Here is a 22,396-nt window from a genome sequence, read left to right as displayed (position 1 = left end):
CCATCTAACTATCTCTAACCTATATTCTGCCCGAAACCGGCGGCACATATCGCACGGATGAGAGACCCTTTCTGTCGTTTTGAGTGAGCCGGAGCAGTGACAAGTCAATGTTAGCGCGATACCGTTAATTACACGATCAAAGAATCAAGATGCAAAACGGTCGCCATACTCGTCGTACGTAACTGTTTCAAGCGGGTGCCCGATCAGGAAGCAATATCAAAATTGTTCCAAACTGATTTTACCACAGAATGTGTTAGGAATTATAGCCGGTTAGGTGTTATGTAACAAACGGGGATTTTTTTTTTATTATCGTACAAATTGGGCCGAAGGGTCTCAGATTTTCATGAAACTTTTTCCACAGGCAGGGCTCATGGATATATGAATAAAAAAAATTGAGAAAAATTCAGGGTCGCCTATTTTTCCGGAAAACTCAGGTGGAAATTTTTTGTTTTCCCTTGACACTTTGAAAAATCATAACTCAAGAACGAAGCATCGTAGAAACAAAGTTTTTATATGAAAATTTAAGCAAATTTTCTCAAAAATTCAAAAAAATATGAACTGGAAAAAGTTTTCCACAAAATTTTTCACCGTTGGGAAAATTCGTAAAGAAAAGCCGGAAAAACTATGCCCGAACTCGTGGAAAATTTTCAAAAATATATTTTCGAAAAGGTAATTTTATAAGCTTTAATCACTGAAATTTTTGGAATGCACTTTTTTTTCGTTTTTGAGTTATGGCCAATTTCGTGAAAAATGTCCAGATGTGCCATATAAGACTTCTCTTTGAAAAATCATAACTCAAGAACGGAACATTGTAGAAACACAGTTTTTATATGAAAATTCAAGCAAATTTTCTCTGAAATCCAAAAAAAAATGAACTGGAGAAAGTTTTCCACAAAATTTTCCACCGTTAGGGAAATTCATAAAGAAAAGCTGGAAAATCTATGCCCGAACTCGCGGAAAATTTTTATTAAAATATTTTTGAGAAGGAAACTTTATAAACTTCAATTCTAGTAACTTTTAGGATGTACTTTTTTTTTGTTCCTGAGTTATGGTCAATTTTGTGAAAAATGACCATATTAGCCTTTTCTTTGAAAAGCCATATTTCAATCGAAGCATCAGAAAAACAAGGTTTTTTTTATCAAAGCAATTGCAAATTTTCTAAAAGATCTGAAAGAAAGGATATGGGATTAGTTTTAATGAAGTATAAGTCGGATTGGATTATATTTTTCATGAAACATTACACCGTTAAGCAAAGCTGAAAAAACTGTTTCTTTTCCATTCCAAGGGATTCTTTCTTTTCTATGGAACAAATAAGATTCTTTTTATATTTTTCTTTAATTTTATTTTATTCAATTATTCAGTACATAACTTACATTTTATCTTAAAACTATCTATTTTTTCAACCGGAAAGATTGCCTTTGGTTGCTACCACCAGAAGATTTTCGTTTCTTTGTAGTATTAAGAACAAAGCAGAAAATACAGCATTTCTTGGTTTTCATGTGCATCTGAGAATTCACTCGCAAAAATGCTTCGTTCGTCTTTTGGAATAAATGAATGATATTTTTTGTTCCAGGAATTGGAACAAAGTTAAAAAATCTCTCCTGAAGTAATTTTTCAGCCTCTGAATAGTCATTTTCAGTTGCATAGATGAATTCCCAATCTTTTTTAAATTGGTCTTTCACCTTTTGCGACACAGCCCAGTCAAAAAATTGTTTGGCGTTATTAATTTCCGCTGACTTTCCAATACTAATACTAATACTTTCTAATCTCTAGCCATTCGCTTAATATTGCCACCGATGGCATCACATGGACCTTTTCCATGTGAGGTTGGGAAAAAGTGCCATTCTGCTCTAATTTTAAAATCATTTTCATGGTTGCATACATTTTTGAAATTTGATTTATTTTTGTACTGCTCTCCGCAACCATCAGAAAGATAAATGATTTTTTAAAGCTCAGGAAATTTATTTTTCAATCTTGAAATTAGTTTTGTTTGAAAAGCATAAACTGATGTCGTGTTATGCTTTTTTATGTCAGCAATTACAACAAAATTTAAGACTTTGATCGAAGATTTGTCTTTGTAATAAATTACAAATAGATTGTTACTTGAGATCGTACAAAGTAATGGCTTTGAATGGAATCTTGTATCACGCACGAATAATTTTCCGCGAAATCCATCTGGCACATTATTTCTTTGTTTTCAACTAGTGATTCCTTTTTAGCTCTTATAAATTTATTTTGTTTATCTACTCTGAATTGATGCACATGAAACTTCTCTGTGAGATTTTTCAAGTTTTCTATAAAATCATTTACATTTTCCTCTTTGTTGATAATTTCACAACGAGGAGAAATAATCCAAAAACAATACTTAACTTCTTCAACGTTGTTTTCATCTAAGCGATTGGCAACAAAATCTAATTTCTTTAATTTACAATCCTCACAGGACCTCAAGTAACAATCATCTGTACCATCTGGACACATCATTTGACTAGTCAAAAAGGTGTTAAGTTTTTTTTTCTGTATTATGAACTTCAAAGAAATTAGTTTTTTTTTTCAATGCATCAACCACGAATTTCATATTCTAATGTATCATGCAAACACAAACATTCATGGCCGATGAATCCTTTGTATAAACACATTGTTTTGGTTCAAGTTTCCAGAACGATGTGAATGAGACAGATTCCTGTTCACTCTTACAGGTTTCCAAATATTGTTTATATAAAGTATCCAAAGAGTCAAGCAAAAGGCGTTTTTGAACATTTTGGCGCACTCCATTGGGTAACTTAATAGATATGGTATCTTTCAAGCCAGGAAATGGCCGACTGATATCATCCCTTAGGTAAAAATTTGAAACTATGTCTTGGACATCTGATCCATGCGAGGGTCGTCCTACTTTTGAAAGTGGTTGAATCCCTAAATTGTATTCTTTTGATTCAGTTATAACGTGTTGAGACACGTCAAAATGAGCTTTAACTTTGGCATATGACCAATTCCTAGGAAGTAATTTTAGAAGTTCAATTTGCTTGTCAGGTTCGGCTTTTGTAACAGCTGAGTTCAAATTTAATAAAACGGAATTAAAATCCTCTGTAACATCGACAATATTAGGTGGAAACCAAGTCTTTATTTTACTCAAAATTTGATTGAACATTTCGTCCATAGAAGCATTGCGATAGTTACTACTAGAAGCATCCAAACGTGAAGATTTTACTTGAAAAGAAATTTCCAAGAATTTAGCAAGCTCTTGAATTTTTTGTACATTATTTATAGAATCAACTGACTCACCCGAGGAAGGAGTTTTCTTTGGCGATGCCAACGAAGATAGTGGTGAAACTTGTTCCTCAAACGCCATTGCTTCTGGAAGATCCGTTACGAGAGCCTTCTGGTCACCGGTAATGGAGCACTTTACGCAAATTTTCATCTTTTCCGTAATCCACCGAACTCCATTCGAATGAAGCTTACTGATGAGGCCTTGGCTGATCGATCGTAGATTTGTCCTTACTGATTTGTGGCCGTCCAGTCCGAAGGGGTTACAGCATAAAGAATTGTATTCGTAATATTGAACTTTGTCCATTTCAACAGCTTCGGGAAAACTTTTTTCACTTTACAAAAAATAATAACGAGGAATATACAGCTGATAGACAACACTTGCACTTTCTCACTGCTCTTTGTTAGTTTTTGGTAAACTTATGATTCTCAAGCCACTTCAACGCTTTAAACTTGAATAGGTAAATACCTATTTGTCATATTGTCTACCCATTTATTTAACTGTCAATTTTGTAGTTACCTAACAGGAAAAATTGCCTACATTCTGATTGAAGAAAACTCTGTTTTTATGTAGTTTCGTTCTTAAGAAATTTTGTTTATGAACTTATAAATTTGTAAATATATAGTTCAAACAGCTCATCCTAGCAATTTTGATCATGTTTTAGGAACGAAAAATGAGCGTATTGAAAAATATTGTAGGATTGAATCTTATTGATCGCTCTTTTCAAATATACTTTGTTTGAAAGCTGGAATAGCTAATCGGGTTTTCATTGTTTGTTTTCATAAACAGTGAAAAATGTCCTGGGAAACTGATTCCATTTCAAAAATTTCATATTTTTGAGATAATTCTAATCCGGTTCGACAAGTCATGATGAGTCTTGAGTCATGATTTTTAAACGAAAAGGCATGTATGGCAAATCTTTGCATTTTTTACAAAATTGACCATAGATCAGGAACTAAAGAAAAGTACATCCTAAAAGTTACCAGAATTGAAGTTTATAAAGTTTCTTTCTTAAAAATATTTTATTAAAAAATTTCCGCGAGTTTGGGCATAGATTTTCCAGCTTTTCTTTATGAATTTCCCCAACGGTGGAAAATTTTGTGGAAAACTTTTTCCAGTTCATATTTTTTTTTTGATTTTTGAGAAAATTTGCTTAAATTTTCATATGAAAACTTTGTTTCTACAATGTTTCGTTCTTGAGTTATGATTTTTCAAAGAAAAGTCTTATATGGCACATCTGGACATTTTTCACAAAATTGGCCATAACTCAAAAACGAAAAAAAAGTGCATTCCAAAAATTTCAGTGATTAAAGCTTATAAAATTACCCTTTCGAAAATTTTTTTTTGAAAATTTTCCACGAGTTCGGGCATAGTTTTTCCGGCTTTTCTTTACAAATTTTCCCAACGGTGGAAAATTTTGTGGAAAACTTTTCCCAGTTCATATTTTTTTTGATTTTTGAGAAAATTTGCTTAAATTTACATATAAATACTTTGTTTCTACGATGCTTCGTTCTTGAGTTATGATTTTTCAAAGTAAGTAGTGTCAAGGGAAAACAAAAAATTTCCACCGGAGTTTTCCGGAAAAATAGGCGACCCTGAATTTTTCTCAATTTTTTTTTATTTATATATCCATGAGCCCTGCCTGTGGAAAAAGTTTCATGAAAATCTGAGACCCTTCGGCCCAAACCCGTACGGTAATAAAAAAAAATCCCCAAACACTATAACAGAATATCGTGCAATTATATCATAAGTATAATATCAAAGACGAAATCTCTCAGCTGTTTAGTGGTATACTTATAAGTAAATCAAAAACCGAATTTAGTATTATACCATTTATTTCCACGAGAGTTTGTATACTTTGGCAGATAAGCGATCAAGTAGAGTCTAGTACACGACACTGACGACGGCCTTACAGTTGAGGTCGAAATACGCGTATCTGTCAAAGGATACATACTCAACTGGAATTACAATATTGAATTCGGTTTTCATTTACTAGTTTTATCTAGATCTCAACAAAATGAAATATAATAATAACAAAGGTTGTTATAAACTAGATGTAAAATGTTGATATCAATTCTAATATCGTACACTTCTCTTAGTCAAATTTATCCTTGTTATAGTTACATAGTAAAACATTTTTGTACAGTCAGAACTTTGTTTACATTTTGTGAATCGCACTGTGTTATTATATAATTTCAAAGTTGCCTCAGATTGTTTGAAAAACTAATCTGATTGAGTTATTTTTCTTTTATGCGCTTCTGATCGGGCGTAAGGTTGCACGCGGGAGCTTTCTGGTGGAACCCGGGCATAGACGGATGGTTCTATCAATTAGACAGTGCACCCTGCTCCCCTCTTAATCAGTGCGTTTCGCTAATTGATGACTGCTGGTCGGATGGCTGAACGTCGTCAAAACGTGGCCGCAGGCTGTCTGTAATTAAGTCGCAGCATGTTTAGCGAGACATATGTGTGCTTAAATATGCGATCAGTAGTAGCAGGCTATGGTGGTGATGATGATTTGCGGTAAATAGTTGTTTGTCGTGACGACTTGCTTAGCGACCGTGACTCGAGCAGTAGTAAGGTGTACTTTGATGCGGTCCCTAGAGGAAACACGGGAGGCCATACTGTTTTCCTTATATTTTATCTCATTCTTATCACTGTCATCATAAATTTGAAGATACAAATCTCGAGTTTTAGCGGACCAATGAAGCACAAATTTAATAGATTTTGCACTACATAGCGCAACTTGACATGTGCTTCTTCAAATTTCTATGGCCTAAATTGAATGGACTTCCTTATGGCATTACATGGTATTACACTAATTGATTTGACTATTTACACCAATTTACAAGATCCATGTGTCTTTCCAACTTAGATTTTGTCCCACGCTCTCCAGATTTTTGTGACATCTGATCAAGCCACCTCAATCACTGTACTCTACGTTTTCTTGTAACAACCGGATTCGAAGCAAACACTATCTTATCAGACCATCGCCAGAGATGGTCATAAGCACCCGTAGTTCGAACACTCCAAGTGCTCGCAGGTCCTCTTCCAGTTGTATGGTGCTAGCTACATGTGCACAGGGGATCACCGGTCTTATCAGCGTTTTTGTATGGAACATTTGGTCTGGGGTGATTTTTTCTCGATCGCAGTTTTTTCTGGAGTCCAAAGGAGGCATGCCTTCCTCTGATGATGGAGGACACAAGACGAATTCATCAACCACCTCGAGAGCACGGCATAAAAATTAACAAGGCAGGCTCTTTACTGATGTAAATATCAAGTTAGATTGTAAACATGTGACGTCGCTCCTATCGTCCCATATACCTTCCGGACCACTAGATCATTTTTTTCGTAAATTTGTTCGAGGTGGATAGGAATGGCGTCGTCAAGTAGCTGTCAGTTTTCGGAATATATCACCTTCTTAATATAGTACACCGTGCTCGAGAGTATCCCCGTCTTTTGAAACACTGTTTCAAGCGCGACAGTTCTGCCCAGGGTTGGGAAAAAATCTAAAATTCATTCTACAGTAGTCAAACAAAGCCAATCGCAGTCAGCGAAGCCACCCGAGCAGAAGAAAATAACTACTGAATACCAAATTGAGGTATTCCATACCAGATAATTTCCAATACTACATACCTGAATGAGGTATGAATTAGCCCTGCATAAGAGGTAAAATACCTCAAATAATATCTCAAGCATATTCTACGAACACCAAACTGATAACTAGATCAGGTATTGTAATACCTCAATAATACTTGATGGATTTTCATATAAAAATGAAATTTTTCAATTGTAGTTCAATACCTCCAGCAGACCTCAATAGCTGTTTAATACCTCAATGAAGTATTTTTAATTGTTTTAAAGATTTTTTTCAATACCATTATAATACCAAATTGAAGTATTGACAACTGAACAATACCTAATTTTGGTATGATACCAAAAAATGGTATGCATAAGTTATTGGGGAGTTATTTGTTCCTCCTCGGGCAGTGTAACTCACGCCTATCGCTGCTGTAGGCAAAGAGCCTTGATAATTGCAAAACACCCGTTGCTAAGGGCAACCCAAAATTACTGTAGAAAAATGTTCTATTTCACGCTACATTTCCCGCATTTTAAGCCTTCAATGACACTAACGATTTTGAAAATTCATTCACCCAACATAGGCTACTTGATGAGATTCACTTTTTTGAACTACTGTACTTGGAAAGCCACGTGATTTTCGCGAAATTCAAGCCTACTACTATTACTATTCCCAGCACTGGTTCTGCCTTTCAGTGCGTACTTTGTTTTTGACGTATTCACCACTTTTGTTGCTTTACGTTTTAGGCAGTTGAACAAAAACGATTATCAAATGTTCCGCCGACAATAACCATATCAACCGGGAAGCAAACAAATTGGTTGGATCTTTTGAAAATCTTACCTCGGTTGTTAAACCCGGCTCTCCGCATGACACGATGTTAACCACCATGGTGTTTGTTGGCACGAAGGTCCATCAGATGTGGTCCCCGGTGGGATTCGTCTAGTAAAGCAAAGCCATGCTGCAGATTTGTGGGCCGTGCGGTTTATGTCACCAAGGCATTTAAGCGTATCGTGCTAAGAAGTGTGGGTTCGATTCCACCACAGGCCGAAAAACTTTTCGTAAATAACGTTTTCCGACTGTGCTACTGGGCGTTGCATGCTAGTTCGTTGTCTAGTATGGTGCTTCCTTCAAAGGGCTGGTTGTGCCTTTAGATATCTGGGATATGTTCCCGGCCAGTGGAAACTTCCCTAACTTCCCTGAGCATAGAGTATGGTTGTATTTGCCACACGATATGACAACTTTCAAGCAGTAAACTAGTAGTTACCCTTCCAGTCGACGCGCGATTTGCCATCATCAGATCCGCCACGCTACTGCTGTGAATAAAAAGCGGGTTTTGTCATCAGTGTTGTGAAAAATACTAAAGCGCAACTACTGAAATGTTAATGATTGTGGAAGCAGGCTGTTAATAACAGATAAGCATGCTCTGTAACATTGGAGAAGTATTGTCAAGAAGAAGCAGAAGAAGAAGGAGAAGAAGAAGAAGGTAAAGTCTAATGATGAGAATAACATCCCGTATTATTTAACAACATTTCTCGTCAATCTCGTAGCATCTCGTTTTCAATCCAGAAAAGGATATTAGTGGCACTGTAGTCAATGAATATCTTTAAATAGTAAATTGAAAATACTTTAATCGATGGAGAAGGAACTGCAATAAACTAGAAGCATGCTTCGTTTAAAAAAAATACCTTACCTTGTACCTTGGTTACCTTTCTTATTTTATGTACAATACAGTCTCTTCTCTATTGACTGGGAAATCTTCAAGTCACTAACGAAGAAAATTCATCGACTACAGCGACAATGTAATTTGAACAAATATTTTCTCAAATTCTTAATATTATCACACCAACTACTATCTCGTTGAGCTTTCTTGGAATTGATAAATTCCGTATAATTCTAGTAGTAGCTTTTGAGGAAACATAAAAAAAGAGAGAGAAGGGAATCGGTTGAACGCAAGATTTTTGTCTTATTGTAGACCCAGTGTCTACTTGTGGAAGTGCAGAGGACTCCTCGGCTTCCATAAAGCAAGTAACACGTCAACATTTCCAGTAACAGTAATGGTCAACTTCAGAGAGCTATATCTCCGCCAATTCTCAACCGATTTCTTTCATTTTTTTCTGTGTCGAACTACAAATTACCTTAATTTTCGATAAATATTGCAAACTTTGTTTAAAAATTATTGGTTCAAAAGTTACAGATAGGTTGAATTTTGACATAAAAAATGCACCAAGACAAAAAGTGATGTATCATACAAACTATGCGTCGTATCCTTTCGGTGTCTTCATCGCATTTGGTCCTTATCACTCAATGAACAAATGCTCTTAAGACACCAAGAAGGTTCGACGCTTAGTTTATCTGCTACATCAGTTTATGACTTGGTGCATTTTTATGTCATAATTCAACCTATCTGTAACTTTTGAATCAATAATTTTCAAGCAGCTTTTTCAATGAGGTAATTTGTAGTTCGTCACAGAAAAAATGAAAATAATCGGTTGTGATACGGCGGAGATATAGCTCTCTGAAGTTGACCATATTGTATGGGAAAATGGCTTTGGTGCATTTTATATGTCCGATACTGTAGTTTGAATAGCTATTGCTTTAAAAATTGCTCGACGGGTATTCCCAAAATAACTTCAGAATTATTCCGGGCAATCCTGCAAAAAAAAGTTCTAATTTTCTTGATTGTTCAATAAATTTGTCTAGGGTTATCTCATAAATTTTCTCTGCTGATTTCCTCAGCCTTTTATAAAGAAACTATCCCATTAGATCTATGGAGTACTTTCTCAGATAAAGGAGATTGGGAAAAAATGTATGGAGTTTGGTCCCGGAATGTACACGAATGACTCATAAATCATTTGAAAGATCTAAATGAGACAAGAAAAAGTTGATATTTGTCGTGTCGTGGGAGAAAAAAGTTATGTGTACTGGAATGATGTAAAAAGGGGTGTATTTTTGACAGTTTTTCATTTTCAATAATATTTTCTTGCGCAAATGTTATGAATTCGTGCGTATGTATGTGCTTATGCATTTTTTATTTTAATTGTAAATATTTGAAAATGTAGTGATTTGACACAGTTTTCAGGAGATTTTGATTTGCTGCAATGTGTTTACTTAAAATATACGGAGATAAAAAATAAAGATATAGGTATGAGCGTTTGAAAAACACGTCACTTTAGGTAACAGTTGGACTCAAATATCATATCGTATTTTCCTATTTTAGTGTTCTAGCAATATTGTTGAATAAACCGGCATTTTACTCAGGAAGAAACTTCCAGACTATATCCGTTTTAACATTACAGTGTTTGCGTTGTTGTATTCTGTACTACACTGGTAGAAATACCTCGCTTGTCGTACACAGCACTGAATATACATATATAGTTTACGATTTTAATGTTATTACGGTTTAACAACACTATGTAATATATTCACCTCTGAATCAAAGTCCTTTTTCACTTCTTTAAAACAGAGAGTTTTTCATCACCATATAGGTGCAGAAAAATATATATTTTCATATTAATCGCTAAAAATATATAGCAAAAAAAAATACCTAGAAAATCCATCTCGAACCATGCGGAATAACTTTTTTCTCCCACGCTCATTTTCAGCATTAACATGTGCATTAATTGCGCTTCTTGAATTTAGGTTGTTCAATGAAGTTGAATCGTGCTTAGTACCTCCACTATTGGTACATCTACCCTAGTGGTTTCTGCGCCCACCACCAACACTACTTAAAAATTGCTGGTGGAAAGTATAAACAAAGATCAGCTGTTCCCAGCTAAATTAAATGGCAGTATTTTCAACCAGCGAATTTGCGCATGTGTTCGTGACACCGCTCGGCGAGAGCTCAATTAAGGGTATGCGAAATACCGAATGATTCCGTCAAATACGCTTCGAAACGAAATTCCGCGGAATTCCACGGAACTCGCACTGGCGAAATTTGTATTTTGCTATTTCGTTTCGTTTCGCCAAATTGTTAAAATATTTCCACGGAAAATTGAAAACAAACGGAATTTCGCGAAATTCGAGTTAAATACCGAACAAAAAAAGCAAAGCGTTCGCTTCTACTCCTAGCGGCTACAGTCAAAAATGGGTCGGTATTATGGATCAAATCGACTCATATCATGGATCAGAACACTATAACAGCAAATTATCTGCGAGGCAAACGAATGGTGTGCTAGTGAAAGCATACGTTTTGGCGTTTCCTTAGGAATCGTCTTATCTTAGATTCATAACTGTGGTATGGGTTTCAATGCCCCACAAATATGAATCAACGCTTCAAGGCATATGTATGACATTTTATTTCCTACGAATGGAACAAATATGTGTGTGCTATCCATAACTGTGGGATGACTGTAGTATTGACTGGTCCGCAGGATATGATAAACTGCACTGCCGTTGAAAAGTTTCCAAAAACGCCCATTTGCCCTAAATTCCTCGCGGCGAATAGCCCAGGAAAGGAACAACTGCGTTTGATGAACTACCGCAATGTTATCTTCCATAAGAATGAAGAGAGCAAAACCACGGTTTCCTCCGGGGAACATCGCGTGTCCTTTTGAGCAAACCCGTTAATATATCGCAAAAATTGTTTGTACATAAATGTCAAAAAAAGCTGCGGAGCGTGAGTCCCTGATGATCTGGATTTGCTCAGGTGGTGCAGATTATTGATGCGCGCATTAGTTCTCTCTCTTGCTTTCCCGCTATGACGTCACTTTTAACTCTGCATAAGAACAGCGGGAGAATAGAAGAGAAAACTAATAGTACGCATCAATGAGTGAAGGCTCTCCGCGATTTCCTTGTTGTGTCATGAAATTCTACATGTAGCAGCGAAATCGCAGCGATTGTTTGTCGCTGTCGCCGTAAAAAATCGCGTTGATTTGGGTGATCCAAAGCCACACCTCAAATCTTAAAGAGCACAAATCTAAAGAACCAGACGTCCATTCAAGCTGAAAAATCTATCGATTGGTTACTCGATGGCCAATCAATCAAGTGTTCAGCTGAACCGCTGTCGGGTTCGTTAGATTTGTGCTCTTGAAATTCTGAGGTATGCCTTCGATTTATATTCACCTTAAACAAGGAAGATGCATACATTATTTTATATCGAAAAATGAATCTAGGTTTATTCACGCTGTACCACACCACCAACTCCTCTCTCCTCTTATAACATGACAAAATTTCCTCACGACCCCCAATTTAAAAAAAATGCGAATATTGATAATCTATCAATATATGTATTGGAAGCCAAATGCCGCAAAGCAAAGGTCTTGATCTTTTCAATACCGACATCAAGTTTCAAAACTCTCTAGTTTCGCCATCTTTCGATCGATTTTGATGATTTGTTTTAGTAAAAATCACAAATCACTTATAAATTTGATTCATGCATTGCAAGCACCATCGAAATTGGTTCCGGATTTAGATTCAAGTTTGGTGGTATACCTAGGGTATTTCACAAAAGAAAAGCGCAACATTTTTTTTCAATTTTCGCACATCTAGATCTCGAGAAAAAAAAAAGCTAAACATTAAATTTAGCTCATTAAAAGACGGATTGTCTGAACGAACATTTTTAAAATACTCTCGAGGCTCAAAATTCAGTAAAAATGTGATTTTGTAGTCAGTTTTAAACAAAGAATCTGAAAATGGGATAATATCAACAATCCTTATTTCTTCCAGAAGTCGTCCAGAAATTCCTTCACAGATTTTGGAATAGGATCATTTCTTTAGTATTTGCTCTACAAAATAATAGAAATACCTTCAGTATTTTCTACAAGGTTTACTCTTGCATTCATCCAGATTTGATCCCTCTAAGAATTAATTCACAGTTAATGCAAGGCTTTTCCAGAAAATTTATTAGGAAATTCTAATTTACTTCAACAGGCAATCCTGGTTATGTTGCTGTCGCAATATCTCTTGGAGTTTATTACTTTTGCAGTTCTATTAAATTTATCTTGATTTATTTCTTAGGTACCGTAAATTTGGGTGAAATTGATCACTTTTCATGGTTTTTCTTGTCTGATTTCTATAATGATGACAATGCCAAACAACTGAATGCAGAAAAACAAGTATAAAGGTGAGCCTCATTGACTCAAGTACCGACATTTTCTAACAAATGTAATTTTAGTGCTAAAAAATATGTCTAAAATAAAAAATCGGGAGATCTCATTTCGGGGTGAAATTGATCACGTATCAATGCGATTATTGTTAGTTTTCAAAACAACTCTACATAATGGATTTGAGCTCCCTGAATCCGAATATGCTTGCCAAATTGTTAACAATACAATATTTTTAGAAATAATGCATGTTTAAATTCCAAGAATAACGCAGAAAACGCCTAAATGTATGCAATTTCCTAAGGAATTTCCTGATATCTAACAGAAATTCAATTATTTTAACCAAATCAATGAAGTGGTACGAGTTTTGGTTATGAAATCTAGTTTAGCGATATATCTTAAGTATCCTAACCAGTGCTGGGAATGGTAATAGTAGTAGGCTTGAATTTTCGCGAAAATCACGTGGCTCTCCAGTACAGTAGTTCAAAAATGTGAATCTCATCAAGTAGCCTATGTTGGGTGCACGAATTTTCTCAATCATGAGTGTCATTGAAGGCTCTAAATGCGGGAAATGCAGCGGGAAATAGAACATTTTTCTACAGTAATTTTGGGTTGCCCTTAGCAACGGGTGTTTTGCTATTTTCAAGGCTTTTGCCTACAGCAGCGATGGGCGTGAGTTTCACTGGCTTTGCTGACTGTGATTGGCTTTGCTTGGCTACTGTAGAATAAATTTCATGATTTTTCCCAACCCTGATCCTAACATACTTTCAGGATTATACCATGTCCAAATCCTTGTCTAAAACTAAAAGTTTATTGATGTTTGACAATACTGCACCGTACAAGATTTTGAAATTTTACATTATTTTCATAGAAATGAACATTTTTGAACGCAAAAAACTTCACAACACACGATTTGGACATACTTACAACAAACAACGTTCATTCACTGTGGGTTACATTGATATTTGTGCTCCATTAGAAAGAAATAAAATCGAGTGACACAGTGATCAATTTCACACTACTGATCAATTTCACCCGAATTTACGGTATGTGTTGATGGATTTTTTAAAATTTAATTTAATTCAATACTCCAGCAAATACTAAAGCAAATATTCCAGTGATTCCTCTGTTCTACTTTTTTTTTTCTTCTTTCTTGCGTTGTGTTCCAACTGGGGAAGAGTCTGCTTCTCAGTTTAGTGTTTTCATGATCACTTATCGACTTGTGTCCCCAATCACATTCATTCAAGCCACAAAGCATAAAGTACAGCAAAAAAAAATGAATACCATTATTCCATGTTTTATGGTATATATTAGCATATCCACATGATTAAAAAAATTGTAAGGCGTTTCTAAAAATCAAACTAATTTTGGATTCCACTCAATATTTTTAAGATTATTTTGAATGTTTGTAACTGCTTTTCGACCCACTTCTTAGTTGCTACATTTAAATTAAGGCTCAAGAATCATCAGCTATCATCAAAAATAAAAAAAAAACAGTTTTTACGTTCAAATTTCAAGATATCCTCATGAAAATCTATCAGCGTATTACGTATGACAAGTGTAATGCAATGATAGATGTTCATGAACGTTGCTTCAATTTTGAGCAAAAAAAAACTGGTTTTGAAAATGTGTAGAACGATGATGGTTATTTTCCTCTTAAACCCACTCATTGCCTTGTGTGAGTGTCAGATATGTTGAAATGAAACCTTAAAAAGTTATTAAGAAGATTTCAAACAAACAGAAAAGAGTTTTACCAAATCATGTAAGGATTCCGCTGAGCAACGCTAAGGTTTCCATATGGTAGAGGATATAAAAAGACGTTTTTATGCTTATTGTCAAATTTCCAGCTTTTGACAAGAAAAAAAAACTTAAACGTGTATTCCGCGAAACAAATTCAAAAATTTCGTTTCGTTTCGAAAAATTCCGTGAGATATTTGATTTCGTATCGAGTTACACGAAACATTTTTAAATTTCGTTTCGTTTCGTCATTATCAGCGCAAGATATTCCGCGTATCGTTTCGTTTCGTATCGACATGGAAAAAATCCATATCGCATACCCTTAAGCTCAATAGGACTGGCAGCTGAAAGTGTGCATGCAACCGAAACGGAAGGGTAAACAAAAAATATGAGTGTTAACAAAACTTAACATTTTTATTAGTCTATAAGCCATTTTATGAGACGTTTCGAATCATATGGTTTCTGTTTGTTTACCAGCTTTGAAAGTTTCTGGCGGGCCGATTTATTTACGTTTCTTCTAGCGTTACATTTGGAAGGAGCATATTCAACAATGGCGCTGGAGACAATTTAACAAAGTTTTAAATTTTCGCATGTAAAATTTAAATCAGTAGGCAGGGAAGATATTTTTCATCTACGTTACCGTAAACCGGGTAGAAACATGCGCTGAAAGAGATGGGGACGTCATCGCCAACAAAAATGTGACCAGCGCCATTCAGATATCATGCTAGTTTTTTGAACAACAACAATGAGCGGCCCGCCAGAAAACGTCATTCGAACGTCTCGTAAAATGGCTTATGTACTCCAAGGCGGTTTCAATTCTCTGGCTACAGAGTACAATGCACACACCTTGATGTACTCCGCTATAATTCTTTTGTTCTCTTGACTTTTACTGCGAGCCCTGTATTGGTGATGTCTCGCTCTCGCTCACGGGAGACTTAAAAACAAGGCTAGTAAATGTAAAAGAAAAGATCAAAAATTTTAACGCTCACGCAGCTCAATTTGTAATCAAACGGTCACTCCGATCGCGAAACGTCGAAAGCTCATCGTAAACAAAAATGACAGCTGATCACATGTGTCTCATGGATTGCTTTATAGATTCGTACTCATGAGACTAAGCTTGGTCTTGGTGAATAGTTGCACGTTTACCACTACGAATTTTAGGGGCCCGAAGGTAATCATTGAAATATTAATTTTCAGTAATTCTTAAATATTTTTCATAATTTATTGTATAAAACAACACTATTGCCATCGGAAGTTCGGTGATTGTTTATCGTGCCAGTAAAGTAAAACACCTACCCCAACGGAAAACAAGCGAGAATAATGGATTTTATCATCGCTCTCTCTTTGGGGCTCTTGTTCGCTGCTCCTATCAGACTCGTTACAACTTGCGATACATTGTCGATCATAGACCGCAACAGATGGGATGTTTATCTTTGCTTGCTTTGATCGTGCTTCAAAATCAAAAGAGAGCGAATTCTGCAATGCCTGCCTGCAATAATTTCTGGAGGAATTCCTGATTTCTGGCATTAATTTCCTGGTAAACTTGGATTTCTTGGAATCCATCTTGGAAAATTTCTAAAGATTACCCAACTAACAATCTCAAGATGAATTTCAGGGGACTCAGAACCATCTTGAAAAATATATTTGGAAGAAACACTGGAATATTTGTTGAATTATCATAAGAAAAATCATAAGGGAAAACTATAAAATGCACTGGATGCCTCTATAAACAATTTTTTCAAGTAATATCTGTAGGAAACATTTGGTAATTTCGTAATTTCATATTAATCCTTCTGAAAACTCTAAGAATGTTCTCTGATTCCTATTTGGTATATTCTATCAGGCATGTCCAGCGTGATTCGGGGAATCTTCACCGGATCCCACAAGAAAATGCAATAGAAAAAAGTTATTATGTATAAATAACAATATGTTACTCTTCTTAATGTTCGAATCCTCTGAGCAGAATCTCAAAAGAGAAACTTAAAAGTAGATGGAGTACCGTGTACCTTTTAATTCCGCTCCTAAATGCTTATCTTTGACAGATACGCGTATTTAGACTACCACTTGCAGTCTTCTTCAGTGTCAGTTACTCGTATCCTTATCCAAATATGTTAAACCAATTGTGAATATTATGAAGGTCAATTGAAATTTTGATTTAATTCTATCTTCAAACTACATGAATCAGCCATGCGATCTAAGCTTGATATGTCCTAAAAATATGACAACCCTCTTCCCACAAAATCAATTCCCTTCACAACGCTCACCTGTAATCAAGGAAACCTGCAACATTGTCCTCAAAATTCCAGGGCGCCGTCAATCGCCTACATCACATACTTCCCGGTTGAGCAATGGAAAACACAACCTCCCAACTCCCCAACGAAACCGAAACCAATCCCCGTGGGCACGCGATCCGCCTCACTACACAATCCGTAATTCGATATTTATGGTACCAAACAGACAATCCTCCGGCTCCCGTTCGCGTTCCATTTCCCCCCCACTGTAACATTTCACGTTCACTCTCGCGCGGGCTCGGGCTTCGGGATTGGGCGGTGGAAGCTCTACAATGTGCCCCAATTCCAGTGCACACTACAATGTACCCACCCCTTCAAACAATGGCCTCGAACTCGAGTGTAGGCTCTTCGTGCATTGAACTTTCGACGTTTCATTTCCAACTTGCTTGGAGGTTTGGCTTCCAGTGCCATGACGTCGCCATCGTCTTCGGAGGTTCGTAAGCCGCGGAGAACTATAGCCTCTATAGTAAATTAAACTTAATGAAAATTAATAGCGGAGCCCTACCTTACCCCCCGCTGCTGGTGGAGTCAGCTATGCTAAAAGTTCGAACAATTCGCCAATATCCGGTACCGTCAAGAGGGGTAGGTGTGGTAACATTTTTGACACACTTGCAGGGATGGCAGTCGGTTTTTATTTGGCGACTTTGTGACAATTTTCATACATGTCTCTAGAACGCCTCTTTTCTTAATAAATGGCCTCTAAAGTATTTTTTTAACAAAAATGGTCTATCACTTATTTTCTCTTTCTACTTGCACCTTCAGATCATCCTACGCGAATTCAGGAAGACACTGTTTGTACCAGGTATCCCAACGGTTTAGAAAATTGTCTGTCTTTTTTTCAATTATGATGCCAACCATTAATACAATGACATATGAAATTAACAAATAATAGAATTTCAGGATAAATTCGTGGAAAACTCCTATTCAAAGAAACCCCATCTAACAGTGTCCACCTTTCCCCATTCCCAATTTCAGGAAAAAGGAGGACTCCATCCGTCGAAACACCCCCGCTCAACACCATCAGCCCATAAATCGTTTCGAAAGACGACCACCGCAAAAGTTCAACCCTCTCGAGTATCCAAACCGAAGACTTCGGTAGAGGCGGCTGCGGCGGCGACGAAAGCGGACACACATATTCTTCTTCACGATGCGACCCGTAGTACCGGAAGTAACAGCGGAAACACCATCAACCGAAGCGTCGGCCACCACAGAGGGAACGCTCGAATCGAATTACTAGCGTGCGACGAGTGCCGGGACGAGTCCTAAGCGCGGGGTAGGTATTGGAAATTGATAAAGAATGGGAAAGGGATGATCGATTTTTTTTTTCGAGTATCGACAGCGGAATCAAACAAATGCAGGGAAAGTGATACAAAATGTCGTATGCACTGCCCATAAATGCATATCAGTCTCAGAAGCAAGAAATTACTTCATGATCTTTCTTCAAGATTTTTTAAAAGAATTTCTCCATGGAATATAAAAAAAATATATTCAGAAGATTTCCAAAATGTTACTTGGGCTAACTATGCCATTGATAAAAACCATCTTAACCACAGTCAATTCTCCATAACGCGGTATTGAAGGGACCATCGAGCTAGGGAGGTATCGAGTTGTAAAACAAAAATCGAGTGCCAATACGATTCAATCCTGACCATCAAAGTAGCCATAAAATTAATTTTTACTATGACTCTCTAACTCGATATCAAAATACAAAATATCGAGTAAGGGTGAGTTGACTGTATAACAATTTTGTTAGGGTTTCTCTAAATTTGCTTCGCTTTCAACTTTCAAAGCAGAAGATTATTTTTCAATGAATCACACTGTAAGAACTCATATCGCACATGTCCGGCTGGAGCACCTTGCAATGCACTACTTTCCACTTCCATGCTAATGAGAAAGTCACGCAAAAAGAAAAAAAAACTGTATCACAACAATCAACAAACGTCCCGTTGGTGACCTCTTTAAAGTTCAATGCTAGGGTGAGCCTTTAAGTCACGGTTTTACAAATATCATAACTTACTAAGTTGGATGATGGTTATGCAAATTGAAGCCAATACTGCGAAAACATTCTATAAATCATTAAAAAGGTTCTGAGCAGGCATTGCAGAATTCGCTCAAATTTGAGTATGAACCACGATCAAAGCAAGCAAAGAAAAACATCCCATCTGTTGCGGTCCACGATCGTCATTGTATCGCAAGGTGTAACAAGTCTGATACATCAAGCATAATTTTTCAAATCGGCGTATCTAACACTTAGAAGGATTCGAGAAAAATGCGATGCAATATATTGTAAAGCATTTTAAATCCTGTTTAAAATGTTTTGCATTTTTTCTATTGCTATTCTATAAGTTAAAAAAGAACACCGTTTCTAACCATTATTAAACAATTCCGATTTGCTTTGAATTAGATTGAAAAACTGGTGAAATTATCGAATAAACCCTTTTGCTTTGTGCTGCTCGCATACACCATGATGATTCGTCGATATCATACATACACCTTGCTTGTTGCGTCGGTTTGACAGTTCATTTATCACATGCGTCACGTCATATACACCAGTATTGTTTTGAAGTTGCACATACACCGGTTTGCAAATTCCCATAAAACATAATAAAGTTTGTTCTATTCGTCAGTTTCTACGTTCAACTACAACGAATATTGAATGTTTCCAATTTCAACTCGACTAACAGGAGCATCGGACGGAGCCGTGAGTAACAAAAGTAGATAGAAAACAGTTCTTGTGAGAAATTTGGTGAGAAATATTGTCTAAAACCGAATACTGACGATGTTCCACATCAGTTTGCCGACCCGTCAGCTTACTGCAGCTGTGAAAATCCGAATCTCTCGATTTCCAACATGTTTAGTAATTCGGAAACAGTATGACGTATCTGCTGATTAAAATTTTATGTTTTGATTCTGCATATAGGTCGCTTTGCTATGAGCATATGTACGGTGTATGTGCTAGCCTGAAAAGTATTGACAGTAGAGTCGCTTTGCAATGGTAGGGTATATGTAGCCAAATTAACAACACTGAGTAAAGTGCACATAGGGCAGAATTGAAATTTATTTCAAAAAATCAAAAAATATGTGTTAGGATTACTTTTTTGGACTCAATATGTAGATTATGCGTTTGTCAAGCTCATGCAAAGCAAATCTCGATTTGTTTATTTTTGCAGATACGTCGGAATGAAGAATTATGCTTGAAATGGAAGCAGCGAGCGAGAACCCCAAAGAGAGAGCGATGATAAAATCCATTTTTCTCGCTTGTTTACCGTTAGGGATAGGTGTTTTTCTTTACTGGCACGATAAACAATCCACGAATTTCCGATAGCAATAGTGTCCCCCAGGTTTGGAGCATGTTTAGAGGGATTTTATCATGCACTGCTATCTCCCCAATCTGATCAAAGCTGTAGCAGTATACGATAAACAGTCTCTTATAATGTGCAGCATGTTATGATAGTTACAGAGAGCGATATGTGAGAGATTCTCTCAAATTTATCAGGATACAATCCCTGGTTCTGAGAATGTTAAAACTTTTAGACATGGTGATACCATCTATCTGAATAAAACACTCTTCAATATTGGAACGCAGAGCATGTGTTTTAATTGCACCGTTTTTTGTTAAATTTACAACAGTGGTCAACCAGAACTCAAAAATGAGGGTAAAATATGTCACTTTAACACATAATACAGTCAACTCTTTCTAACTCAGTATATATTTGACAATCGAGGAGGTATCGAGTTATGGTACACAAAACCAGTGCAAATGTGATTCAAGGGCTATCGAGGTACCGTCGTTGGGGGTGACAATGGGTCAAAAAGGGATATGTGCGATTTATTTTTTGAATAACTATCGCAATTTAACTCCAATAGACTTCAAATTTGGTGTGTATGTACTTTGATGGTACATTTACAACTGTTCAAAAAATTAAAGATGAATATTTATTCACAGCGGCACCACAAGTGAATGAAAAATGACCCAATCTCACCCCATAGCGGGGGTGACATTGGATCACTGTAATTGAAATAACTTGTTTTTGAAAATATGATTTTCATTCACAACTGAAACAGACTGAAACATATTGACAAAAAACGATGCAAACAAGACAAAAAGATATCTAAGATGTTTTACAAGTATGATAAACCCACTTAAAAGAAAGATTATACTGAAAATTGAAGAGCTATGAGAAAAAATATGTAAACCCAACATTTATCGTCAAGTTTACAAAAATTTTCTTGGTTTTTCCCTCAAATTGTCTTCAAAGTCTCATCCCCATTGCTATAAAGCCCATTAAGTTTCCCCAAAGGTGTACTGAAACAGTGGTTATTTTAAACCTTCGCAAATAGTTAAATTTCAGTGCGACATTCCACGATCAATAAATTTCAGGCAGAAGTTGACGTCATAATCCCAGTATTTCAGCGATCCAACTCATTTGTACTTCCGTGAGATGTTTCTATAATATGAAAACACTGATAAATAATCAAATTAGGAAAAAAAACCCTCTTGATAAAAATTTACGATGTTGCTGCGCACGAAACACAGTTGCTGGTTTGAAAAGTTGTCAAAATGCGTTGTATTGTTATTCAATGCATGGAATACTCAATTAGACTTGATTGATGTTTCAGAGATGCTGTATTTAGAAAAGATAATCACATCTTAATGATAAAAGAAAACACCCGGCACCGTAAAATGTCAAAAAAGTGGACTTGGAATTTCATTTACTATCGTTCTTGCTTGACCCAATCTCACCACCATTTTCAATGTTTTAGACATCGTACCGAAAAAAATGATTTTTTGTGGGAAAATCAAACAGATTCCGGAAAATACCTGTGATGTGTAATGAAAAGACTTTCAACATTCTACTAATACAACGATAGAGGTTAAAGTACATGCGTGATACTTTGTACAGGAGAAATTCAATGTTGTATATTTTATCTAGTTTCAACATGTAAGTTTATTGATGTAGTAAACAAAAACTACTATTTCTAAAAATGTATATTGTTATGAATCATGTGTAATAATATGTTCCCTAATATATGAATTATTAATTTTAGTAATATCAGCGTTATTAGCTGAAATATTTCACAAAACATATTTTTCCGTTTTGACCCAATCTCACCCCCTAGACCCATTGTCACCCCCATCGACGGTAGTTGAAAACCAACTTTTACTCTCGAGATACTGAATGTCGAGTAAGGCAGAGTTGACTGTATGACAAAATTTAAGCGTAAATATAGACTGTAACTCAAATTTGTAGTCCAAAACATTGTGCACTAATATGTTCAGATAGTTTTGTCGAAATTGTTTGATCTTTATTTGACTCTGTTGTGCTCTTCTGTGGATAAAAGCTTGAATTCCATCGAAAAATGAGGAATCAGCTCCACCCTATTAACACCCCAGTGTCGCTGACGGTAACCGTTACTATCGCATTGATCTCTTTGGGTTTACTTAGCAACTGGACGATAATTAATCGATCCCACTCCTGAGCTCATA

General features: G+C 36.2%; 1 protein-coding gene across 3 annotated transcripts in view; it reads left to right on the top strand.

The window, feature by feature from the left end:
* LOC5565838 overlaps positions 1-22,396 on the top strand; it is a 207,855-nt gene that overhangs the window by 140,198 nt on the left and 45,261 nt on the right. For all 3 annotated transcript variants that reach the window (XM_021847932.1, XM_021847931.1, XM_001650166.2), the window contains one exon: positions 17,884-18,181. The gene's annotated coding sequence lies outside the window, so the exon portion shown is untranslated. The remainder of the gene's footprint in view (positions 1-17,883; positions 18,182-22,396) is intronic.

The sequence above is a fragment of the Aedes aegypti genome, chromosome 2, assembly GCF_002204515.2.
Source record: "Aedes aegypti strain LVP_AGWG chromosome 2, AaegL5.0 Primary Assembly, whole genome shotgun sequence".
Taxonomy (NCBI): domain Eukaryota; kingdom Metazoa; phylum Arthropoda; class Insecta; order Diptera; family Culicidae; genus Aedes; species Aedes aegypti.
This window is presented reverse-complemented; position numbering and strand designations above follow the sequence as displayed.